Source organism: Podarcis gaigeae, assembly GCF_964106915.1.
Source record: "Podarcis gaigeae genome assembly, chromosome: 8".
Lineage (NCBI taxonomy): Eukaryota > Metazoa > Chordata > Lepidosauria > Squamata > Lacertidae > Podarcis > Podarcis gaigeae.
In genome coordinates this window covers 76,362,135-76,376,209 of record NC_139684.1, presented here as the reverse complement: position 1 = coordinate 76,376,209, position 14,075 = coordinate 76,362,135, and the positions used below count along the sequence as shown (strand labels likewise).

The window sequence follows — 14,075 nt, the reverse complement described above, 5'->3', positions numbered from 1 at the left end:
GGTTCCGCCTCCTGGTGGCCAGGAATGCAGCTGGAGGTAGGATCGTGGTGGGTTCTGCTTGCTGTACCGTGTCTGCGTTGTCTTCAGGTTTCCGGGACAGGGCATCCGCCTTCTGGTTCTGAGAGCTAGGGATATAGCGGATCCGGAACTGGAACCGGGAAAAGAACAACGCCCACCGGATCTGTCTTTGGTTCAGCTTGCGGGTGGTCTGGAGGTACTCCAGGTTCCGGTGGTCGGTTCTCACCTCCACCGGATATCGTGCCCCCTCAAGATGGTGGCGCCAGACCTCAAAGGCCACCTTGATGGCCAGTAGTTCCCGCTCCCACACAGTATAGTTACACTCCGCTGGTAGGAGCTGGCGGGAATAGAAGGCACAGGGTAAGAGTGGCGCTTCAGGTCCACTCTGTTGAGACAAGACGGCACCGAGAGCCGTTCTGGAGGCGTCGGTCTCCACCACAAAGGGTCCAAAGGCGTCAGGATGTTGTAAGATTGGCGCCCTCTGGAAGCAGGCCTTCAACCCCTGAAAGGCCTCCTCTGCCTCCTTGTCCCAGGAAAACGGCGTCTTTGGGCGCAGTAGCCGGGTCAACAGGGTGGTGCGAAGAGCATAATCTGCGATGAAGGTTCGGTAGTAGTTGGTGAACCCCAGGAACCGCTGTAGGTCCTTGCGGTTCCGGGGTGCCGCCCATTCTCGAACCGCTGCCACCTTCCCAGGGTCCATCTGCACCCCATCTGGAGAGAGCCGGTGTCCAAGGAAGTCCACAGTCCGCTGATGGAACTCGCACTTGCTGAGCTTTGCGTACAAACGGTGCTCACGCAAGCGCTGCAGCACGGTCCGGACATGTCCCTCATGGCGAGCCGGGTCACGGGAGTAAACCAGTATGTCATCCAAGTACACCACCACGTACTTGTCTAACAAGTCCTGGAACACGTGGTTGATATAGCATTGGAACACAGCAGGCGCGTTGCACAAACCGAAAGGCATAACCAAGTATTCGAACTGCCCGTACCGGGTCCCAAACGCTGTCTTCCACTCATCCCCAGCTCGGATCCGAATCAAGTTGTAGGCCCCCTGGAGGTCCAGCTTGGTGAACACCTGTGCCCCTTGCACCCACTCCAGCAACTCCGAGATAAGGGGCAAGGGGTACCGGTCTGGGATGGTAATTTTGTTCAGGGCTCGGTAATCATGGCAAGGGCGGAGTTCCCCACATTTCTACTTAACAAAGAGCACTGGTGCTGCGGTAGGCGAGGTGGAAGGCCTAATGAACCCACGCTCCAGGTTCTTGCGCAAGAAGTCCTGCAAAGCCTCGCGCTCTGGCTCAGTTAGAGAATATAAGCAACTCACTGGTAAGGGCGCTCCGGGCTGGAGGTCTATGCCGCAGTCAAAAGGCCAATGCGGCGGCAGCTGGTCTGCCCCCCGTTCCTCGAACACGTCCTGGTAGTCCTGGTACACGGTTGGGAGCGTGGGTGCTGCCTCCTCCGTGGGCACGGCCGCCAGCGTCTCGGATTGAGCATGGGAACATGGGTCTGGGAAGTGCAAAGTCCGTTTGACCCAGTCAATCTGAACGTTGTGAGCTTCCAGCCAGTCCATCCCGAGCACTAGGGGGAACCGGGGCATAGAGGCAATGTCCAAAGTTCGCAACTCCCGGTGCTGCTGGAGACACAGGACCAGGGGCTGGGTCTCCTGAGTAACGGCACCTGAACGCAGAAGCCGTCCGTCAATTGCTTCCACCTGGACCAGTTCTGGCTTGTTCCGAAGTGGCACCTGATGATGGGCAGCAAAAGCAGCGTCCATATAGGAGCGGGTTGCTCCTGAATCTACCAAAGCATGAGTAAGAATCCAGGGCCCACCTGGAGGGTATAAACGTACCGAAACCATAAGATGTAGCCAGTCCATTGGTGCGGGCCCATTCTGCGCTGTTTGGGACCCCCGGTAGCTAGGGCCATCAGCTACTGGGGTAGGCGGTTGTCCCTGCAGCTGGCGTTTCTCAGGGCAGGACCGAGCGTAGTGTCCACTTCCGCCACAGTAGAGACATAGATTTCCCTCCCGACGCCGCACCTTCTCTGCGGGGGTAAGGCGTGGCCGCACTGCCCCGAGCTGCATAGGCTCCTCCGTTAACTCAGTTGTGACCGTGGGGCTGCCGGAAGAAACTGGTGCCGAGAACTGGAAGTGTCGGCGACCCCGGGCCTGACGACGATCCTCCAGCCGGTCATCTATCTGCAGACTCCGTTGAATGAGAGTGTCTAGCGTGGTGGGGCGTTCCATTGTGGCCAGCTGGTCCAGTATCTCGTCCGAAAGCCCCTCGAGATACTGGTCCCGCAGTGCCGAGTCATTCCAGGTCAAGTCCTGTGCCAACAGCCGAAACTCCGTGGTATATGCGGCCACCGTGGACTTGCCCTGTTTCAACCGCCGAATCGCCCGGTTGGCTTGACTCCCTTTCTGGGGGTTGCCGAACGCGGCCTCCAAAAGATTGCAAAACCCCGTATAGTCTGCCAGCAAGGGAGAGTCTTGCTTGAGTAGCGGCAACGCCCACTTGGCCGCCTGGTCCTTTAACAAACTAATCAAAAAGTGCACCTTGGTGCGGTCGTCAGGGAAGTTCCGGGCTCACCCCTGAATATACAGCTTGGCCTGGGCAAGGAACATGGGAAAGCTGGCCGGGGCCCCATCAGATTTCTCAGGCAAAGCCACTGGGTACTTGCCAGGAGCCGGGGCGTCGGCCCCAGGAGCCGGTAGGGCTTCCAAGCGCTGCTGAAGTGCCGTGACCACATCGCTGAGCTGCTGCACGGTGTGAGTCAAGGTGTGATGGCCTGGGATTCTGATTCAGAGGACGAACCAGAGAAATCCCAGCCTGCACAGGAGTCCCCGCCTCCAGGGCCGGCTGAACTGGGGCAAGGCCTAGATGCTGAAGAGCCTGCACCTGTGGCAGAGCACCAGGAGCTGGCCCCAGGTGAAACCCTTCTGGCCCCAGAGGGGCTTGAGGACTCAGTGGCTACAGGTGAGCCTCCTCCAGGGCCCAGTAACCCTTCGGCCTCTCCTGATCTGCAGAGGCTTAGGGCAGAGAGGCGAAGGGAACTGGTTGCTCCCAGGAGGAGTGCTCGCCTTAAGGTCAGAGGAGGCGGGGCTCCTGGGGGCCGGGACCGCCCCTGGCCTTAGAAGAGGATAAAAGCCCAGTCAGCCCGGCCCCAGGTTGCGGGAGCAACGTCGTTGTTGGCTTCGGACCTTCCTGTGTTCCTGATCCCTGCTCGGCCTCCTGTTCCTGACCATCCAGTGCTCCTGTTCCCTGCCCGGCCTCCTGTTCCTGACCATCCGGTGCTCCTGTTCCCTGCTCGGCCTCCTGTTCCTGACCATCCGGTGTTCCTGTTCCCTGCTCGGCCTCCTGTTCCAGCGTTCCTGTTCCCCGCCCGGCTCTCCGCCTCGGACCTCGCCCCTCTTCATGTGGACTCTGCTTACGCCCACGGTACCTTACCCCCGGGTCCAGCACAGTTTGCTCCCGCCACACCCGCACTCCCCCTTCGTTGGAGTGCGTTCGGGAAGAGCCAGAGGCCATGGCTGACCAGGCGGCTGCGCTGGTGGCTTTGGCCCAGGAGAACCAGGCCTTGACTCACACCATGCAGCGTTGACCCAGCGGTCAATGAAAGAGAGAACGATTGGGTAGACAAACTAGCGCTGGCTGAATTTGCATACAATAACGCGGAACATGTGTCCACGGGGATGAGTCCATTCATGGCCAATTTCGGGTGTCATCCCAGGGCCTTCCCCGGGGAGGGGGAGGGAAGGTGGAGTGTACCGGCGGCCGAACAATTTGTGGAAGAAATGGAGGCTTTACACCAACAACTTAAGATTAACCTGGAAAGGGCAAAAGAAGCGTACAAAAGGCAGGCTGACAAGCACCGCAGAGAAGGGGAAACTATAAGAGTGGGGGACCAGGTGTGGTTGTCTACCCAAGGGTTACCGTTCAAAGGGGGGTGTAAGAAATTATGGCCAAGGCGATTGGGACCTTTCGAGGTAACCCAACAGGTGAATCCTGTGACCTTTAGACTCAAATTGCCCTCCAACATGAAACTGCACCCGGTGTTCCACAGGTCCTTACTCTCACCGTTCAGGGAGGGGAGGGAATTTCTGGGTCAACAAAGAGAAACACCCCTGCATCCACAGATGGAGGAAAGGGAACTCAGTGGTCATGCAGCTGAAATTCTCGATTCAAGGTGGAGAGGGAGGCGAGTGGAATATTTGGTGGCTTGGGAGGGGGAGTCAGAATCGGAAAACACATGGGTTCCAGCAGAAGAGATTAGGGATGAGTATCTGCAGGAGGAGATTCATCACAGGTTCCCTAGGAAGCCCAAACCACTAGGGAGGTTCTGGGTGGAGCAATTTGGTCCCACGGATGATGAAGAAGAGTTTGTGGGATTTCCCGCCTCCGAAGAGGAGGAAGGGGAGTTATCCGAGGGAGAGGAATCCGACTGGGGAGATTGGGGAGCGGGAAGAGACAGCAGCAGGTGGAGAGCGTTGTTTGAATCATCAGAGGGAGGGGATAGCTCCTTCCAGGGGTTCCCTGCGTCACCGTCCAAGGAACGGACGGGGGAGGGGGAGGGCCCTGGGAGGGAGGTGGATGTCAGGGAACTGACATCGGAGCCGAGTGGAGAGGTAAGGCTCCCTAATGATGCCGGAGAGGGAACCAGCAAGGAGAGAGAGAGAGCTTCCACTGGGGAAGGAAACCAAGGTGACACCAGGAAGAAAGGAGAGGCTGAGAGTACTTCGGAGGGGAGGCTCCGAGACTCTTCCAGTGGGATCAGTGAGGAGAGTGCAGGACCACCGCTTGGCACACCCACTCTGCGCAGAAGGCTTCCGCGCAGAGAAGCGAGGAGGAGATTGGCTGTTAAGGAATTCTTATGTTGGAAGAAGTATAGGAAACGCCCACTGACGGATTCTGCCAGTGACTGAGACAGTCGTGCTGTTAGGGCTGTCAAACCGGGGAAAGGTCCAGCTATACAACCAGCTCGGAGCAGTTTGGAATTTACGCACAAGCAACCCCAATTCCCATTACAGTAGCTAAATCATGACATCAGCAAAATGATGTATTCTTGTGGAACTGAGTATATCCTCCCTCTCTTTGTCCTCCTAAATACATTTGGGAGGATAAAGAACCCATACAGGTAGAAGAGAGCGGAAATCCTGTTGCACAACTGTAAATCCTTGCACTAATGGCTGAGTTAGCCAGATACTGCTCTTTGTCGCAGAATTTAAGGAATAATGTGCTTTTTGAGCAAGAGGGACACATTTTGTCCTGGACTGCAACCCAATGGTGGAGAGATCCAGAAGCAACTGAGGTGAAGCAATGAATGCACTTTTTACTTTTGTTCAGAAGGGTGTTTTATATACACATTTCGCTCTGAATCCTCCTTCTGGACAAGCGAGGCTTTATGACAGTTAAAGGAAACAGTCCAGGTACGCAAAACACTAAGGAAGGTTGCAGAGTGGGGCCAGTGAAAGATGTAGTCCCACTCAAATTTTTAGTAATATGCAAGGGAAAGGGAAAGGGGGGGAGGGAGAACAGGAGAACAGGAGGGAGTTTGCATGAGCCAGCCAATGACTAGGCCCTTTCCCCCTGTCTGAGTAGCAATGTTACCTATATGAAGAGCTCCTTTAAAAACAACACACTGGGTCTCATTCTCAAGGCAGTTGATGGTCTTTTCACTTTTACACTCTGTGGTTCCTTTGGAGAAGCAGGCTGGGCATTTCAGGCCATTTTCAGCCAGCACATTGCGATCAGGAACTGCCAAAATCAAAAGTATAGTGAGCATATTAATGGTTTTATCTGTTTTTGTATCTGTATGTTATATTAAAGCCAAGGGCTTTACAGTTTTGGTGGGGCACCAGCAAGTATTATTTTGAAAATAAGATTATCTAGACCCAGTCTGGGTTTAGGACTGGCACTGGGACAGATTCAGGAGAGAGGCCTGGTTGGAAAGGGAACCCATCTCTTCTCAGGCAGAGATGTAGCTGCCCAGTAGGTCCCTCTTCTTCAAAGTTTCTCCTCATGCCTGCTTCTTCATCCTGCCTGCCTCTCCACCCCTTGAGAGGTCCTGATAGTGCTGAATGGCTCGATCCATATAGCCATCTGGGGCTGTCTCATCCCATTTGAATGAGGCCCAGGTCCTCTGAGTACTGCTGATTGACTACCTATCCAGCCTTTGGCCAAATCCAATGCAAAGCCCTAACATGTTGTGGATTTTAAAATTATACAGAAACTTACGGGTGAGAGTTGCATTGTTACACAGTTCAGTGTTGCAGAAGTGCCTCTTCATCTCAAAGAATTTACCATCTCCTGCAGTGAAGCTGAAATTGCCTGAGAAACAATCGTCGGATGATGTGCATTTATTCAAAAGTTGCACTTGGAGTACCACTATGAAAAAAAATTTGAAAGAAATATCTAGATCTGGGGAAAATGACTATTGCTCCTAAGGTACATTCATTGTAATGGTTCCAATTTCCTTTGATGTCTGAATCAGGACCTTTTCAAAGTAACAATATGGAAAGTATTATTAAATTTGGCAATCTAAAGTGAGGTGCTGTTTGTTTCTTTGTTTAAATGTGTGTGCACTGCTATAACAAAAAGGAAAAAATATCAAAATATTTTTCAGTAATAATACATAAAAGATACAAGAAAAACCACATTAAAATAAATAGATATCAATTAACCAGTGTGGAAAGATCTAGTGTGGGAGAGCCAGTGTGGTGTAGTGGTTAAGAGCAGTGGACTCGTAATCTGGTGAACCGGGTTCGATTCCCTGCTCCTCCACATGCAGCTGCTGGGTGACCTTGGGCTAGTCACACTTCTTTGAAGTCTCTCAGCCCCACTCACCTCACAGAGTGTTTGTTGTGGGGGAGGAAGGGAAAGGAGAATGTGAGCCGCTTTGAGACTCCTTAGGGTAGTGATAAAGCGGGATATCAAATCCAAACTCTTCCTCTTCTTCTTCTTCTATTCTTAATGATCTGTATAGCCCTGGTGGAACACAGGACCAACCTCTGTTTTTATGTTTGCAAGTAATTTATATAATGCTTTAAATTTGGAATGTATGCAGAACTTCATTTCACATCAAATTTCTAGCACGAGGACTCATGCCTTCTCCTATACATCTGACATACACTGTACTCTCTCTGCTGGTCGATCATAACATTTTGCAGGTTGGGGGAAATGCTTCCCTGAACTCCTGTTGTTGAACACAAGACACTTGGCAAGACTAATAATTTGATCACTGAGAGTTATTTCAAAATTACTTGAGGGGTGAGGTGGAGCCATGAAAGTGTGAAGCACCTCCATTTCCCATTCCAATTGCTCAGCTTTTGAATAGTTTTTTATAGATCTCTGAAAGGACTCTCAATTTCAATGTCATTTATGGTAAAGGGGACATCCAGGTTATATTCTAGGCTTATTTCTAGTTTGATAATCAAAACTAAATTGGAGTTCATTATTCATTTCATGTTGATGCAAATCAAGTTCTCCAAGCTTGGAGATAAGCGCCCAGATTCAGCCATTGGTTGTGATCAGGTGATGTTACATTCCCCATTTTCATATGCAAGCTATTGCTTACTTCAGGATTGGGAAGCTATGATCCTCCAGATGTTCTTGGACTACATCTCCCATCATCCCTGACTGATGGCCAGGCTAGTTGAGGCTGATGGGAGTTCTAATTCATCTATAGCTGAAGTGCTACAGCTTCCTCAACTCTCTTTTTTCATGGGTGAGTTGCCCTAGCATAGACTTCTATATGCTAGTAGAACCCTTAAAGTTCAACAATCTTAACCTGGATCTAATCCAACAGCAAAAGACAAAAAGGCAGCAAAATCTTACTTATATTTGTACGCAGAACACTGGCCACACAGGAATCTTCCTTGGAGTCACAAGTTGTTTCAAGATAGCTATTGTAGGTCATTCCAGTCTTGTTATAAGTATATCTGCATTTCAGAGGTAATGCTGAAGACAGAAGCAAAAGTTTACTTCATGGATTATTATTATTATTATCATTATTATTAGTTTGATTTTGCAGTTTGCTTAATGAGACTAAGAGGAGGAGGTGATAGTAAATTAAAAGGGTTCAATTTTAAAAGGATTTTAACAGAATAAAATAAAAGGAAAGGAAATGAGTAAAACACTCATTAATTAAAACTCTTGAAACCATTGCCGACAACACTGGTTTACAGGAGAAGTAGAAGCTGTAAAGAGACAGTTCAATTAGGTCTCATTCCAGTCAGGAGGGGAGATATTCTTCTAGTAAGAGAAGACTCCCAAACCAGTGAAACCTTGGAGTGGCTCAGGAGTAGGGTTGCCTAGGGGTGTGTAACTGACAGAAAGTACCACCTTGTTAAGAACCAAAGTATTAAGTGTGAACAACTGACAAAACCTTGAAGTGAAATAACATTGTAAACTGAAGTATCCTAAGTTTTATCTACTCATATCATAAGCTTCCTTGTTAAATAAAATTGTTATTGTTAATTTGAACAAATCCTGCCCGAGACTCCTAATTATTAAGTTTTACTTCACGCAAATCCCCTACAAGATAATCTGAGGTAGACAGTGGAAATCTGTGGGATTGGTGTTCTGTGAGTTGTGTGCACTATACTTAAGGGAGAGGACAGGCCCAACGGTGCCAAGGGAAAAAAGGATCGTCGGGCCCATCATAATGACATCACAAAAAATATTCATGACCTAACTCTCTGCTACTTTCTCTTGGCAACCCTGCCCTCCTTGCTCTCTGGGGTGTTGATCTGCACTTTTAACTCCCCTTCTCTCCCAAGCTGCAAGTTCTTTTCAGTGTCCTCTAAAGGTAATTAAATGTTCCCCATCTTACCTGGAGAAAGCAGGACCAAGAGGAGGCTTGCGCTCAGGAGTGCCTTCATCATTCTGGAAAGATTAGGAGACTCAGAGCAGAGATGGATCAACAAGAGAATTGGTGCAGGTAGAGGCTTATGTGGAGTTATTTATAGGCCATGGTCTCATGTTGCAGGCAACACTTGGGAACAAATGGTTCAGTGAGGTTCGGGAATGGTGTTGTTGATCAACAACAAAGATAAAGAGGAACATACTGAAATTCAAAGCTCAGCATAGGAATTGTCTATGATCTCATTAGTTGTTGATAGACACTTCTCAGATTTATTTTTCGATATAGATAATTTACAATTTAAATGTAAATGGTGAAGACACTCAAGAAAGCAATCTAAAGCAAAATAGGTGAGGGCAAAAGCCCAGAGATCACCTACAGAAAAGCCCCTCAAAATAGTCTCCATCTAAGGATTCCTCTTAATAATAATGATGATGTTATTATTTCTTAACCACCCACCTGACTGGGTCACCCCAGCCACTCTGGGCGGCTTCAAGCCTATACAGAAACATAATAAAACATCAAACATTAAAAACCTCTTTATACAGGGAAGTCTTCAGATAACAATTAAAGGTTTCATAGTTACTTATCTCCTTGACATCTGATGGGAGGTTGTTCCACAGTGTGGGCATCACTACCAAGATGCCCCTCTGGTTGGTTGCCTTCTTACAGTGACAGAATCGCCAGAAGGCCTTCAGAACTAGATCTCAGTGTGTGGCCTGAATGATGGATGTAGAGATGCTCCTTCAGAAAAAGCCTGGATATTAGATCCATTCCAGCAGGGCTAGAAAGTATGGAATGGGCTCAGGGTCTCATGGATGCAATGGATGCTTTAACCAGGAAAACTGACCCTCTGAAGCCACCTACAAAGCCCTGAAGCCACCTACAAAATAGCCCCTCAAAATGACCTCCATCTAAGGATTCCTCTTAATAGTAATAATAATAATTTTATTATTACTACTCCCCACCCTATCTGATTGGGTTACCTCAGCCACTCTGGGTGCCTTCAAGCATATACAGAAACATAATAAAACATCAAACATTTAAAATCTCCCTATACAGGACTGCCTTCAGATGTCTTCCAAAAGTTCTATAGTTACTTATCTCCTTGACATCTAATAGGAGGTCATTCCATAGTGTGGGTACCACTTCCAAGAAGGCCCTCTGCCTGGTTTCCTCTATCTTCACTTCTCACAGTGAGAAAACCTCCAGAAGGCCCTCAGAGCTAGATCTCAGTGTTTGGGAGTGGGGTAGAGATGCTCCTTCAGGAAAAGCCTGGATACTAGATCCATTCCAGGAAGGCTGGAAAGTGTGGAATGGGCTGTGGATGCAATGGAGACTTTAAGCAGTAAAACTGATCCTGCTGTCTTCGATGTGGTTTCCAGAGGGTGAAAAAAATGAAGTGAGACCTCAGGAGTTGAATGTGCCAATGGAAGAGTGTGCCAGGTATGAATCAGCCACTTACACAACTACGAGGAAGGTCTCGATTGGAGCCAGCAATGGCCATGGAGCTTTCTCTATTAGGGAGCTACACAAACATGGCTATTCTCTCTTTTTTAAAAAAAGAAAAAGAAAATATTTTTATTCAATTTTACACGATTTATTTGAATGCAAACATTAGTGACAATCATCAACATTTAGGATTCTCTCCACCCCTCCATGGTTTCCATTTTCAAACACTTTCTACTGCATCATATATTTTCTCTATTTTTCTTTAAATAATCCATTTTTACCTTAGCTTTTAGTACATTGCAAGCATTACTCAAATCCTGTCAGATTTTTAGTTCTTTACAGTGCTCTCTTAAGTAAATTGTATATTTTTTCCCATTCGTTATTAAAGTTACTATGTCCTGGTTTCTGATTTCCCTGGTCATTTTCGCCATTTTGGTGTTGTCCATCATCTACATCAACCATTCACGTCTGGTCCATCTTTGGGCCAGTAGTATCCACGCTGTTGTCCTCGCATACATAAGCTACTACTTTGGCATCTCTACATCTGAAATTCCAAGTAAAAAAGCTTCTCCCCCCCCCAAAAAAATGTTATTTTAAACATTTCTTCTGCTCATTATATATCATTTCCCAGAATGTTTTTGTTATCTTGCCCATCCACCACGTGGTAGAACGTGCCTTCCTTCTCTGTACACTTCCAATATACATTTGAAGTGTCGGACACGACTGTAATGGGAAAAGGGGGCTGCTCGTGCGTAAGCGTTTAAGCCCTCCAAGCTTTACCATCAGTTCCTAAACTTTCCCAGTCCGCGGAGCCATGGGTGCATGGCTACCTCAATCGCTGGCAGAATCCGTCAGTGGGCGCTTCCGGAATTTACGCCAACATAAGAGTTCCTTGACGGAAACTCTCCTTCTGGATTCTCTGCGTGACAGTTTCCTGCGTGGAGTAGGCATCCCCAGCGGAGGTCCTGAGCCCTCCCCGCTGTTCTCACTGGAAACATCTTGGAGCCATTCCTCCGATTGAGTTTCTGCAGGAACTCTCCCTCTCCCCCTACTGGTTCCTTCCTCAGCATCCGAAGGTCTCCTAGCCTCCTTGAGCCCTTCCACCACCTGACTCTCCGATGGCAGTTCCCTGACAACGACTAAATGACTAAACAACAAGTTCTATACATCTTTGCTAATTTTGTAGGTGTTACATCATTTTCATATAGTTCTCCTTCAATGCACAGCATGCTGTAAATTTTAAGTCCTCCCTCCATAACTTTTCCCAAGATGAAAATTGAATATTGTGCCCAATATATTTTCCCCATTGTATCATTACCGATATAACTTCCGCATCTTTAGTATGCCATTCTAGCAACAACTTATACATTTTGGAAAGTAATTTCACATTGTATTCCAGTAAATCTTTTTCAATCCTTGAAATTTCCTTACTAAACCCATTTTTCTTATCAATGTTAAAGACATCATTCAATTGATGCAACCAATCTGTTACTAAATGTCTGGTATCCTCAAATCTTTTCAACTTTAATTGTTGTTCTATTTCCATTAGCAACTCTTTATAGGTTGCCCATTCACTTTTTGCATTAGTTTTTTTCAAGCATATTGCTTCCAGTGAGGAAAGACACCATGGTGTCTTCTGCTCTAACAGGTTTTTATATTTCTCCCATACTGCGAAAATGGATTTCCTTACCAAATGATTTTAAAACCCTTTGTGCACTTTAGCCTTCTCATAACAAATAAATGCATGCCATCTAAATCTATTATTATGACCCTCAAGGTCTAAAATATATGTATTAAAAAAATTATCCACTCCCACAGCCAGCAGAGACAGGACACTTCATAATATAACTTCAAATTTGGCAGTGAAAATCCACCACTTTCTTTGGCATCTGTTAATAATTTATATTTATATAAAATTTATATAAAATTTATATTTTAATCCTTTATATTTAATTCCAGATAAATCTAGAAAGATCTTTTTGCCATCGTTTGAAGTGTTCTGCTCCACTGACTATGGGTATGGTTTGAAATAAAAATAACATTCTTGGCAATACATTCATTTTCATTGCTGAAATTCTTGACCATAGTGATAAATTCATCCTTCCCCAAACACCCATATTTTCCTTTATTTCTTTCCATAGTTCCATACATAGTTATCCTTAAAGAAATTTCTGTTCTTAGCTGTCAACCAAACCCCCAAACAGTTCACCTTTTTTTTCCAATTGTCAATTGTGTTGCTAGTTGTAACTCATTTTTATGTTGTTCTGTCATATTTTTAACCAGTACTTTCATTTCATTTGTATTTATCTTAAATCCCGCTAACTCACCAAATTCAGATATTTTATCTAGGACCCTTGGTACATTTGCCAATGGGTCTTCTACTGTCATTACAAGGTCATCTGCACATGCTCTCAGCTTATATGCTTTGCACTCAGCTGTTATACCTTTTATTTCTTCATCAGATCTTATATTTCTCACTAGGGTCTCTAATACTAAAATGAACAGTAATGGTGACAGGGGCCAAACTCTGTCTTGTCCCTTTTGTAATTTTACATTTTCTGATACTACATTATTGACTGTCATCATGCCCTGTTGGTCTGCATAACTTGCGTCAATTCCCCTTAGGAATGATTTTCCAAAATTCATCATCTCCATATTCCCCCCCCCCCATAAAGGTCCATGACACGTTATCAAAGTCCTTCTCTGCATCCACAAACATCAAAGCTGCTTGCTTTTCATGAAGCTGCTGACTTCCAGATACTCTATTGTATCAATTAATTTTCCTTATATTATCCTTCATCTGTCAGCCAGGAAGAAAGCTAGCTTGATCTTGATGAATTAGCTCTTTTACATCCTTCATCCATCAACAGTTGTCCCAGAAAATCCTGTAGTTTTTAAATAATATTTTGCTGATAAATCTGGCCCTGGCAATTTACCTAATTTTGAATGGTTAATTTCTTGTTGCCCTTCCTGAATTATTATTGGTGCATTTAAATAATTGATTTACTCTTTTGGAATCTATAGTAATTTACTGTGCTCTAAATATTCTCCAGTTCTATCTTTATTTTCTTTACTGGCTCGATATAGCTCTATATAATATTTTACAAATTGTTGTCTAATGTCATTCGGGTTATCAATTATTTTTCCTTCTACTTTCAATTTATTTCTTGCATTCAATTCATGTTTCTTTTTTAACTGCCAAGCAAGCAGTTTTCCTCATTTGTTCGCTTTTTTAAAAAAGAATAAAAAATCTGCCTTAACATTTTAATTTTTCATTCAATTTCTTGGTTCACTAACACCTCTGAAACTTTTCCAGGTTTTTAAATCACTTCTTCCAATATTTCTTTCTTTTTACCCTCTTCAAACGTTTTTTTGATAAGCATTTTGTTGAGTAAAAAAACCATCTCATCACTGCCACGGCCATTCTCTCAACCAGTCAAGTGGTTTAATGCTCATCATTAAAGCAGAACAACTAATTTAGTGCTTTGGTTGTCCTACTGCAAACAGAGTGCTTGAATGGTTTGTGATAAGGTTTTTAAATTTCCTCTCACTATGGCTGAGACCGCCAACCATATTCTTCAGTGTGTGGCCGTAGCCCTCATTTGCTACAGATGTCCCTAAACTGCTAATACTATGACCTCCAAGATCTATGGGAAGTTGCTTGGTCCTTGATGGATAAAGGTATATTCTGAACTAGTGTCTCTGTCTTTGCCCTTATTTGATGTGGGGTCTTAATGAATTGGAAA

General features: G+C 46.1%; 2 protein-coding genes across 5 annotated transcripts in view; one reads left to right on the top strand and one right to left on the bottom strand.

Annotated features, from left to right (window-relative positions):
* Positions 1 to 14,075, top strand: part of LOC310851730 (phospholipase A2 inhibitor 25 kDa subunit-like) — a 1,159,037-nt gene that overhangs the window by 213,769 nt on the left and 931,193 nt on the right. The gene's annotated exons all lie outside the window — the stretch shown is intronic.
* The window catches only part of LOC310851617 (phospholipase A2 inhibitor and Ly6/PLAUR domain-containing protein-like), a 309,684-nt gene that overhangs the window by 257,903 nt on the left and 37,706 nt on the right, over positions 1 to 14,075 (bottom strand). Inside the window, exons 1-2 of one of the 4 annotated variants that reach the window (XR_014567775.1) lie at positions 8,848 to 9,073; positions 7,851 to 7,973 (exon numbers count right to left, since the gene is read on the bottom strand). The exons of the other annotated variants lie outside the window; for them this stretch is intronic. The gene's annotated coding sequence lies outside the window, so the exon portion shown is untranslated. Of the gene's footprint in view, positions 1 to 7,850; positions 7,974 to 8,847; positions 9,074 to 14,075 lie in introns of those variants that run through there. 4 annotated transcript variants of the gene reach the window in all.